Source organism: Otolemur garnettii, unplaced genomic scaffold (assembly GCF_000181295.1).
Source record: "Otolemur garnettii isolate 467f Iridium unplaced genomic scaffold, OtoGar3 scaffold00006, whole genome shotgun sequence".
NCBI classification, from domain to species: Eukaryota; Metazoa; Chordata; class Mammalia; order Primates; family Galagidae; genus Otolemur; species Otolemur garnettii.
In genome coordinates, this window is record NW_003852401.1 from 39014048 (window position 1) to 39025953 (window position 11906).

Sequence of the window (11906 nt, forward strand, 5' to 3'; positions counted from 1 at the left end):
TGGTTTTTAAACTGGTTAAATATGATGAAAATCTGTGCACTAACTTGCAAATGAATCACGGAAAGACAAAGGCCTTTGAAATGGACATTTCAAATGAGCTAAGTAGGCGAAGGAGCCTGCACGTAATTGTTCATATTTCATGGGGACTTGGCTCTTCATGAATTCATCTCAGTGTCATCTTTCATACATATTACAGTGTCGGTTCATTAAAATTCCTGATGCAGCGCTGAACCTGGTCAGACTGAAATGGGGCTGACAAACCTCGTGTCTGCTGCACAGATAACCAGACCTTATGAAGGTGAAATTAGTTTTCAGGAGCTGTACTGCTCACTTGATTGATTCCGTCTTAGAAGTCATATGACTTAATGTTTCCTGCTTGGGCTGCCTCTGTCATGCAAACATGACCTGATAACACATTGTCAGGAGCGCTCCAGAGAGCTAACAGCAATCTAACATCTTTCTACTGAGTGTGAAGTTCCATCTGAAATGTGCATATTTGATAAGCAGCTCATCTTCTCTCTGTCCTTTTCATTTTCAGAAAGTTAATCTTCTCTGCTCTAGTGCGTGCAGTGGAGGGCTGAGGTGGGCAGACGTGCTGCAGGTGATTCTGAATGCCGGCACCCGGGGAAGCTTTCTGTCTAGAGGCCAACGTGTCTGGACATCACTTCCAGGAGGCAGAATGACAAGACAGGTCTGCCATCGTGCTCTGGAGGGCTAGCATTACCTAAGACTCAGGGGAGCAAAATTAAATCAGAGAGTTACGTTACTGAATATTATTTGACTTTGTTGTCACGGATTCATTTAACTATCTCTCCACCACGGCAAAAATTTTAATCATTCAAGTCTGAAATCCAAACTGCCTCCTTCTGAATTAGAAGTGGCGAATCATAGAATTTGAATACTGGAAGACAGGACACAGTGTGCCCTCTCCCATGCCTACCCCTCTTCGTAGACCCGTCTTACAAATGAGCAGATCTAAGCTAAGAGGGAAGGGGATCATCTAAAGTCACACAGCTATGTTAGGTGGAGATCCCAGACTAAGACTGAGATCTCCAAATTCTGTTCATTTCTTCCAGCATTTCACTTCACCATCCCTCACACTGAAGTCTGACTTGGACCTCAGAGAGATTCCAAACAGAAGGTCATATGAGGATCCAGGATGATAGCTTCTCATTCCTGATCTAGGCTTCTAATTCTCTCACACGAAAATATTATTTTTATTGAACTTCACAAGTTACAAAGTGCAGCCACAGATAGGATCTCGTTGCCCTTCACTAACATATTTTATGAGACAAAGCATGGCAGCATTGTTCTCACTTCATCAGTGAGAAAACCAAGAATAGGAAAAGCAAGGTGATATGCTCGCTTCAGCAGAACGTACGCTAAAATTGGACCAATACAGAGAAGATTAGCCTGGCCCCTGCTAGGCTAATCTTCACAAGGATGACATAGAAATTCGTGAAGAAAGAAAAGTTAGGTCAGACTTGTACAAGGTCACTCACAAAGTACTCAATTTGAGATAACCAATGAATAGAAAGACAAAAGCCCAGGAATCAGAGCATCCACCACTGAAGAGCAGCCTGGTGTCAGCTCTGTTGCCAGACTGGACCACGACCAGACTGGATGAAAGCCAGAGGCCAGGGTACTCCAAAAAAAAAGCCTCCAAATAAATAATAAAACCAAAATAATATACTTCATTTTTTAAACTTCTTATTTTTTTCCAGATTTATTCAGCCTTAATTGGCAAACAAAAATTGTGTGTATTTAGAGTATATGGTGTGATGTTTTAACATATGTATATAATGCAAAACTGTTAAATCAAGCTAAGAAGCATATTCATTACTTCACATACTTATTTTGGGGGGTGAAAATATTTACTACTCTGTCAATAATATTGAGCTATACAATACATTATTATTGATGATAGCCTCCATGCTATAGAAAGATCCTGAGACCCTATTCAACCTAACTGAAACTTTGTGACCCTTGACCAACCTCTTAGCCCCTGGGAACCACCATTCCACTCTCTGCTTCTATAACATCAAAGTAAAATCATGCAGTATTTGTCTTTCTGTGCTGGGCTTATTCATTTAGCTAAGTGTCCTCCAGGTTCATTCATGTTATAGCAAATGAAAAGAATGTTCTTCTTTTTCAAGACTGAATAGTCTTCTGTTATATATACTATGTTTTCTCTATCTATTCCTGGATACTCAGTCGATTCCACATCTTGTCTATTGTGAATAATGCTGCAATGAATGTGGAAGTGTAGATATCTCTTTGACATACTAAATGCATTTTCTTTGACTATAAACCCAAAAGTAAGATTGGTAGATAATATGGTAATTCTATCTTTAATTTTTTAAGGAATCTCCATGTCTGTTTTCCACAGTGGCTATAACTAATTTACATTCCCATTAACAGTGTACAAAGATTCCCATTTGTCCACATCCTTGCCAACATGCCAACTCTTTCATCTTTTTTGGCCTTTCATGGCCTTTCTAACTGATGTGAGGTGGTATTAAGTTCTGGTTCTAATCTGCATTTCTCTGATGGTTATTGATTTTAAGTATTTTTTCATATGTGTGCTTGTTATTTGTATGTCTTTTTTTGAGAACTGTCCATTAATTCCTTTGTCCATGTTTAAATTGGGTTACTTGTTGTTTTGCTATTGAGTTGTTTGAGTTACTTGTGTATTTTGGATATTAGATACATGGTTTGCAAATATTTTCTCCCATTCTGTAGGCTTTTTCTTCCCCTTGCTGGTTGTTCCCTTTGCTATGCAGAAACTTTTTAGTTTGATGCGATTCATTTGTCCCTTTTTGTTTTAGTTGCCTATGCTTTTAGGGTCATATCCAAAAAAGCCATTGCTCAGACTAATCTCAAAAAACAGTATTTCCCCTATATTTTCTTGTAATAGTTTCACAGTTTCAGGTTTTACATCTATATCTTTAACCCATTTAGAGTTGATGTTTCTATGCAGTGTGAGATAAAGGTTCAATTTTATTCTTTAGCAGGTGGATATTCAGTATTCATAATACCATTTCTTAAAGAAACTGCTTTTCCCCATTGTGTATTCTTGACACCTTTGTCAAAGACCAATTGACTGCAAATGTGTATATCTAGTTTATTTCTGGGCTTTTTAGTGTGTTCCATTGGTGTATATTTGTGATTTCATGCCAGTACCATGCTGTTTTTACCACTATCACTTTGTAGTATTTTTGTTTATCATTAATAAAAGAATATTCATTCACCCTTGAATGCTCTGAGGGAGAATTTTGCAAAAAAAAAATAATAAAATCATGAAAGAAAGGTACATAGAAAGCTGCAGTTTTAAATTTAGAAGTAAAATTTTAAAGGAGAAACAATAATTATCCCCAGTAAAAATTTAGAAGGAAGAATTATTCTGATAAACTATTTAGCTCTGATGTGAATAACATTCAAAAGTCATAGCAATACAAGCACTGGCTTTGTATTAAGCAAGATTCGTATAATAATATAAATATTTGGGGAAGATAGCGGGGAGGTGAAGTTTTAAGAGATGGGAATGTAAGAGAGCTTCATCTACCGTGAAAGGAAGTCAATTAAATAAGGTCTGGAGTTGACAAATCTATCAGATAACTATTGTTATGTAACAAACAACTACAAATCTTAGTGGCTTGAAACAAAAATCATTTATTTGTTTCAGACTCTGGGGGTAATAATTTAGGCTGAGCTTAGATGGGATGGTTTCTCTCTGCTCCCTGAGGGTTCTGCTGGGCTGATACATGTGTTGTGGTCAACACATCGGGGGGTGGGGGGGACTTTCCGGCACCTATGTGGCAGTTTGTTGGCTGCCCCTGGGTAAATGATGACTGAAGCTTCATTCAGTAAGCAAGCCAAGGTTTGTAAACTTGTGCAAGCTGCAGGGCTCTAAGAACAGTCAGTCATGAAGCAAACCCCAGTTAAAGCCTCTGTTTGTGTCATGTTTTCTAATGACACACTGGCCAAAATAAGTCACATGGCCAAGTCTAGATCCAAATGGAGAAATGACTCTCCCTCTTCATGGACCATGTATGAAATTGCCTTAAAAACATGCATAAATGCAGGGATGGGAAAAACATGTGGTCATTTTGGAAATCTACCCACTATGCACTAATAGCATAGGCCTTTTATTTTAAAATGAGTTGAAAAAATAGAATCAAATAATTATATTATAGAATTTACAAATATACACCTATATTGGAGACAAAAATGGCTACCTCAACATTACTTGAGTGGATAAATGTAGTTGAGATAAAGTTTCCAATGGTATTTACAGAGTTTCAAAAATTCCTGTGCCCAAAACTACTTAGAAAGCAAGATGATGTGCTCCCAAAGTTGAAATAGGTATTACAAAAAGTAGACCTAGAAATAAAAACTCTGATGACATTTCAGTTGAACCATTTTATGAAACATGTCAAAAAAAAAAAAAAGAAATATTTCTCAATTAGTATTCCCATACTGTTATTGTGTATGAGGTTAAAACATATCTGTAACTGAATTATAAATTAAATATTGTCATTAGGCATTGATCTACTGTGTACCTGAAATATTCAAGTTGGCAAAAACTTGTGTTCATCTTCTTTTGATACAGTGAAAACTGCCTTATATTTGGTAACAACTTATATTCATATACACATGATGTGTAAAAAAATTACACTAAAATATTAATAATAGTTATTTCTTGATAATAGAAATGCTAGGAATTTTAGAAGTATTTTGTTAGAATAATCTAGTAGACATATGTTTTTATTTTAAGACTATTCACTACTCTACTAGCTTTAGGTAGGTCCTTGGTGTGGATGGAAGAAAGAAAGTCTCGCTCCCATGAGGTCAAACAATCAATGGACTCACGGTTCAGGAAAGTGCCCTTTCACATGAAAAGTGAGTGTTTGGGGAGGTTAATTACTGAGGACCAAATGGTGTCCCTTGAAGAGGATCTTCAAACAAACCAGAGAAAAATTACCTGTAGAGGTGATATCACACTTTCCTGTATCCTCCTTATGGTGGTGTCTAAAAGTCATAAAGCTTAGCACTAACATAAAAAGTTAATTTTCCTGACATATAACAAAAGAAAAAAATTAAATTAAAGAACATAGTAGACATGAAAAAAAATAATTCCATATTTCTCCAGGATAGGAAAGACTTACAGTTTTTAAAAACAACATAAAAAGGAACTACCTGATTTTAAGTCCCTGGAAAGAATGTTTGCATTACATCCCAGAGAAGGTATTCTCTCTCTTTAGACTAAGCCCAAAATCCTAGAAAAATTATTAAAAATTTGAATGTGCAAATCAAAACAAGTCAAATGTTTCTATTTTGCCTAACTTTGTTAATTTTTTTTTATTCATTTCACTACTCTTGATGGGAGGCCTATTTCCTGATATTTTGTATTTTCTTTAAACAATTCCAATATCATCCAGGCTTGTACATGTATCCCACACCTCTGTCATTGCTTGCCATGGTAAAATGTGCAGTACATTTCTGTTAAATTAATTACTAATTTATGTTTACCTCCAAATTAGCCTATGCTGATAAAGTCAACATCACACTGAAATTTCCCTTAGAATCACCCAATAAATTACTTCTCTCTAACTTCATCCATGACTCTGTAGAGTGAACACAAACAGAATAAATCCACAAATGTGTGCATTGAACAGTGGGTGTCCATTCATCTTCACACATCTGGGGTATGGGCTGGGCAGAGTCTGGCTCTATAGTTCCTTCTGCTCCAGCCTCTTGGGACAGAGAAGAAAGGTTAGTGTTTCAAAGAGAACAATGTGATATTAGGTGAAGTGTTTAAGAATTGTAAACATATATATATATATATATGTATATATATATATGTATATATATTTTTTTTTTGTAGAAACAGAGTCTCACTATGTTGCCCTTTGTAGAGTGCTGTGGCATCACAGCTCACAGCATCCTCAAACTCCTGGGCTCATGTGATTCTCTTGCCTCAGCCTCTAAGTAGCTGGGACTCCAAGGTGCCCACCACAATGCCCAGCTATTTTTATGTTGCAATTTGGCCAGGGCCAGGTTTGAACCTACCACCCTCTGTATATGGGGCCAGTGCCCCACCCACTGAGCCACAGGTGCCACCCTGAACATTTATATTTTAAGGATGAACAAAGAAAGAAAAATAATTACCAAACACCTCTCTTTCCTTTGTTTTTCCTCCTGTGTCATCAGGTAACACAAAACAAATTTACAAATTCTATTATATCTGGCCTTATTCAAAATGTTGTCATGTTTCCTTCCAGAAGGAAAAACAGGAAAGGAGCCCTTCTTCAATGTTGTCACGGCCCAGAGGACAGAAAGTTGAAGTGACTATAACCTTTATAACCTAATACCCAACCCCCTAAAACCTTAATTCTGCCTGTTGTGTTTCTTGGCCTTTCATGAACAAGTGGTGTCCTGATTAGTCCAGAATCACATCAGCCTTCCCCAAGCAAACTGTTGATCTATTTCTTGCTTTTCCAGAACCAAGCCTCAGCTGTAACCATTGGAAGAGGAATTATATTATGGGTAAGGCAATCAGCTGACTGGGGTTAAAATCTTCAAACAGTTTTTCCATCTGTGACATCAATTCTGTTTGGGAGCAGAGGTGACAGGCCTACGTGTTTGTCCGGGTGTTTGCTCTGCTTCACAGAGTACAGACAAGCCCGAGCATCACCTCCCCTGGCCAGCGCGTGCTCTGGGCTTGCTCAGGTTTGTGTTATAAAAGTGGCTGGAAGCCTGGTCACATTGATTGTGTGTCCCAATTCCCTTTTCTTTTTAACGAGAGAAATTGTCCTTGATTGGCCCCTCTTTTTCTCGGCACATCTGAGAAATTTCTTCCAGGTTGAAGCATTCATTCATTTTCCTTTGAAATCCTCTAGATGCATTTTCCAAATCAGCCACTAGATGCCCAGATGCCAAAATAAAACTCTAGCAGCTTTTCTGAGGAAAATACAATAGTTTTGTGAATTAACAGAGATAGATTATTTCAACTATGTGATCAACAAGCCTGGGAATGGCTTTTGTGTTCTCAGGGAGTTGTTTTTGTTTTGTAATGTATAGAACAACGTAATTATACACATCAAGGGAAAGGAGTTCTTAAATCAAGAATTACTGGAAATAAAAAAGCTCAGAAGCTGCCAATATTTCACTGATTACATAGAGTAGGAAAAATTAGACATTTGCCTTAGGATACATTACCTAAGCTTCAACCTTCATGCTCCCCATGAAAAATTGCCCTACTAGCATCACTGCATAGGTCTAGAATCCCAGGGTCTGAATGCTAGTGGACATCAGGGAGGAAACCAGGGACATTTAGGTATCCCTGACAGAGATGGGGCTAACATCATAATTTCATCATCACTGTCCTTTATATTGGCTTTTTCTGATTCTGTTTATTTTCAAGATAAATGAGTTTGTTCTAGCTACTTTTTATAGGGAACATAAACAAACTCCTGAACATCCAGACACCAGTGACCTGGGATGCAAAGGACGTCAAAATCCCAAGCTGGAAAACACTAGTGATGACACAGAGTTAGACATGCCTGAATCAGAGAGGCTGAAAAGAGAAAGCGAGGGAGCAGAGCACAAGCAAGGTGGCAGATAACCAAGGGGCATTAACACTGTGGGGCTGCAAGAAATGCTTGAGGTCACTGCCACCAAGAAAGAGGACAACATTTTTACCCCTATGGCCCACTTCCTCACTAATGGATATAAGCCCTTCCCTAACTCTGCAGTCTCAACAAGGGAAGAAACACACCAGGTAAATAGATTAAAATCACCTGACAAGTCTCATGCCTATCATGGGCTCTATGACAAGGGTGGTCACTTGCCTCACTCCCAATCTGTCTCCATGTGGCCGGGGCATCTTACCCCCTGTCATGGGAATTCCCTCACAGTCTCTCTCTACTTTGGGATCCAGGCCAAAGTTCTTCCTTAGCCTTAGAGAGGGAGGAAAGCTGTTTAATCACTTCAGGCAAAGATTTAGCTCTATAAGACTTCCTTCCCTGGTCCACAGATTTCTTAGAGTAACTATATGTTCACCCACGTTCTGATCCAGCTAAATCATCATAGCAATTAAAAAATAGGCTGAATATTAATGTTTTCCCAAGGTTTCCTGGTACCAGAAAGAAATTTCTAACAGTTAAAGCGGAGCAACAAGGAAATATGTGAAGACCTAAATAGTGAACTCCCAGTCTCTGAGAGGGTTTGTGATGACCCAGCTAAGTCCCTACCCATGCTATTGAGAAAATGATTCCTGAATGAGGGAAATGATTAGCTTCAAAGACTTAATTTAGTATTTTCCTTCCAATTCTATGTTTCTATTATTTTTATAGAACATATTCTGGAAAGTAAAAAGGGAAGGGCCAGCATTTGGGAGACACACAGAGTCTGTGTGTATGTATATATACATATACAATGTATGTATGTATATATATGTGTGTATGTATGTATATATATATATATATAATTTTTATTTTTTTTTCTAAGATAACAAGTGATTGTATCAGGTTGTGGAGGTTAACTCTTTTCCTAACAGGAGTGTATATAAGGTCAAAAATCAATAGTTTACAAAATATCTAGGAAGAATGACTCCAATTTTTATAAATAGTACTTTCTATACTGAGCAACACTTTCTAGCAAGTATTGACCTAAGTCATCTAGACAATTCTAAAATTGCTTATTTTAAAAACAAAGTAAATCTTTCTACTAAAAAGAAGATCTTGAGTTAGGATTCTTGTTAGCAAATGTTAAAGTGGGCATTTGACAATGCTGTTTCTATTATTCAAACATACTGTGTTTCTTAAAAATGTAATATATAATTGTATATAATCTATACAACATCAAGGAGAAGTGTCTGGTGTTTCAATGAAGGGAAAGGATGTGTAGAGGTCACTGTCATGTTGCAGAAGCAGAAGATGACAAACAAGACAAACCATTTGCACAAGTTTCTCCCTAAGCAAAATTCTTATTAGTTACTGAGTATAACATGTCAAGTAAGTCAAAGCAACCTTCACATTCAAAGGAATTACAGAAGTTGTCCATCTTCCAACCTAATATATTACATGCCATCAAAATTCAAGGCTATGGCAAAGTCAGTTTCCAGAACAACACTCACCCAGAACAAGACGAAGGTCTGGGAATGAAGCCCTTGTCACCCCAAGGTTCATTCATGTCAAACATGGCTATAAATTCCTCTTTTCTATTAAATAGATTTTTTTTTTATAGCAGAAAATTTTAGCCCGGAGACCATAAAACCCATCCACACCCTCTCTTCCCTTAGAGAGTCTTATAAAATGGTATATTGCCTACATATAAAATTTTAACTTTACCTCAAGTAAGCACCATTATTAACATGCTCCCCAAATTTAGACTAAGGAGACTCTTGCCATCTAGACACTGTCATTTCTCTAACAACATATTTTCTGCTAATCATGTAGTGATTTGGAGGAGGTCTCAATGAAAATGATGTAAGGGGTAACATGCTAGCATTTAATATATTCACTTATTTATTTACTCGTGCACTCCACAGTGATTTATCAAACATGGAATAAGTGCCTGGCATAGTACATATTAGGTACTACAGGCGTAGACATGAGCAAGACCCACAGTCCTTACTCAGCACGAGACTTGATGTCAACTCAGTATGGGGGGTGGCACAGTAGAGTTAAGTACCAGATATAATAGGACCAGTGAGCACATACAGGGAGAGGGGCCTTATCTCAGCCTGAGGAGGGACTGTAGTTTCCAGCTTCAGAGCTGAGCTAGGAGGTGGAGAACCTGAGTAGCAAAGGCACAAAGGCATGAGGAAGCCAGTCCTTTGGTTTATGGCATCTGTGGGAGTTGGAAAAAAGTGACAAAACATGAAACTGGAGAGGCAAGTAGCAGTCAGAAAACAGAGTTTGCATGACTTGATCTAAACACTATTTTTTTTTCCAGTTTTTGGCCAGGGCTGGGTTTGAACCCACCACTCTGGCATATAGGGCCAGTGCCCTACCCCTTTGAGCCACAGGTGCTGCCCTGACCTAAATTCTTTATGAATCACTGAAGACTTTTAAAAAAGAGGGTGGGAGCATGATTGTATTCAGAGTTTTGAAATATCACCCAATGGCAGTGAGAATCATGTACCCCCATGGGAAAGATATGGGAAGAAAAGAAAACTGCTAGGACATCTCCTCTATCTCTGAAATTCTAAGTTCAGCACATGGGACTCGGCAGATTGAACACATAAAAACCAGATTACCGGAGAGGAAAAGCAGTCCAGGGTTTATTTATGTGTGTAAAACTTATTTATGGAGGAGAGCTTAGTGTGAGTAGCTCAGAAGGGTGATTAGTGAAGGTGAAGAGGAGGAAGCCACTTACCAAAAAAGTATGACATTTTGGAAAGATAAGTGGGTTTTAGGAGAATAAACAAGAGATAAGAAATTTTGTGATAAAATTTGTCTATACGGGTATGAGTGATCTTTCAGTCTCCTTTACAGTGAGGGCCTCCCTGGAGATGGGATTCTTTCTACTCTCAGAGTATATCCACACTGAAAAGTAATTTGTGGGGATCTTATTTCACAGAAGTTGCTGCTTTAAGTCAGATAAGAGAAGCTTTTCCCCCTACATCTGTTGAACCTCAAATATCTTTAGGCTACGTCAATCTTTATATCAAAGTGGCTTATTTGGGGGTGGCATATTCTGATCCCCTTTACTAGCAAGGAAAATTCTAAGGTAATGCAAAGATGAAAAGTAGGCAAATTTATAAGGGAGAATTGTTAATTTTAGTTGAGTGAATGTCTATTGGGGACCAAGATCAAGAAGCAAAAGAATTAGGGTTATTTATGAGTATTTGGCTTGGTCCTGGACTGTAGCCCTTAAACCTAGATGAAAAGTAGAATTGATCAATTAATTAAGGAGATTTCCTTCGGGTTTTTTTTTTTTTTTTTTGAGACAGAATCTCACTTTGTCACCCACGGTAGAGTGCTGTGGCATCATAGCCTGCAGCAACCTCAAACTCTTGGGCTCAAGCAATCCTCTTCCCTCAGCCTCCCAAGTAGCTGGGACTACAGGCACCTGCCACAATGCCTGGCTATTTTTAGAGACAGGATCTGGCTTTTGCTTAGGCTGGTCTCAAACGCCTGAGCTCAGGTAATCCACCCACCTCAGCCTCCCAGAGTGCTGAGATTACAGACATGAGCCACCTAGCCTGGCCTGAATTAAGGAGTCTTTTAAAACACCCATCCTGGGCACTCTTTTGCCCAGGTCTGGAATGGGTCTCAGGGATTCGTAATTTTTAAAAGCTCCCCAAATAACTATAATGTTAAAGGATTAAAGGATTCACAATCTCACATCAATCTAGGGACGTCTAGAGACAGGAAACACAGGAAGATGTAGTTAAAGGTTAAAGGATTAAGGTTACAGGATTCACAATCTCACATCAATCTAGGGACATCTAGAGACAGGAAACACAGGAAGATGTAGTCAGGCAGCCTCACTGCCTGGAAAGAAGGAGGATAGCCAGGGTTTGTCTCTGGTCCTCCTGAGGTTGAGAGAAGGTCAACTTCTGGTCAGTACAGATTTCAGTGTATGTGCTATTGTCTCAATATAGGCCAAACATTCATTGACATATGTGCTTTGATCTTTGGTCCCAAATGTACAGCTCACTTTAGTAGGAGAAATGCCAATATGGGTGAGAGGAGAAAACAACTGCAGGGAAACATTTCTGTAGCAAAAGAGCACAAGAAGGGACAAGGATAAAGCATTAAGAATTTAACAACCAAATTCAAAACGATGTACTACCTTTTATTTCTGTGGAAGAGCATCCTAACCCATGAATCTTTTGCTTTTTTTTTTTTTTTTTTTTTTTTTTGCTAAACTTTTGATCAGAAACTATCGTTGTG

The 11906-nt window shown here is 38.2% G+C and overlaps 1 pseudogene; it reads left to right on the forward strand.

Moving 5' to 3' along the window:
- Window positions 1–1360: 1360 nt before the first annotated feature.
- LOC111722992 lies at window positions 1361–1460 on the forward strand (annotated as a pseudogene).
- The last annotated feature ends 10446 nt before the right edge of the window (window positions 1461–11906 follow it).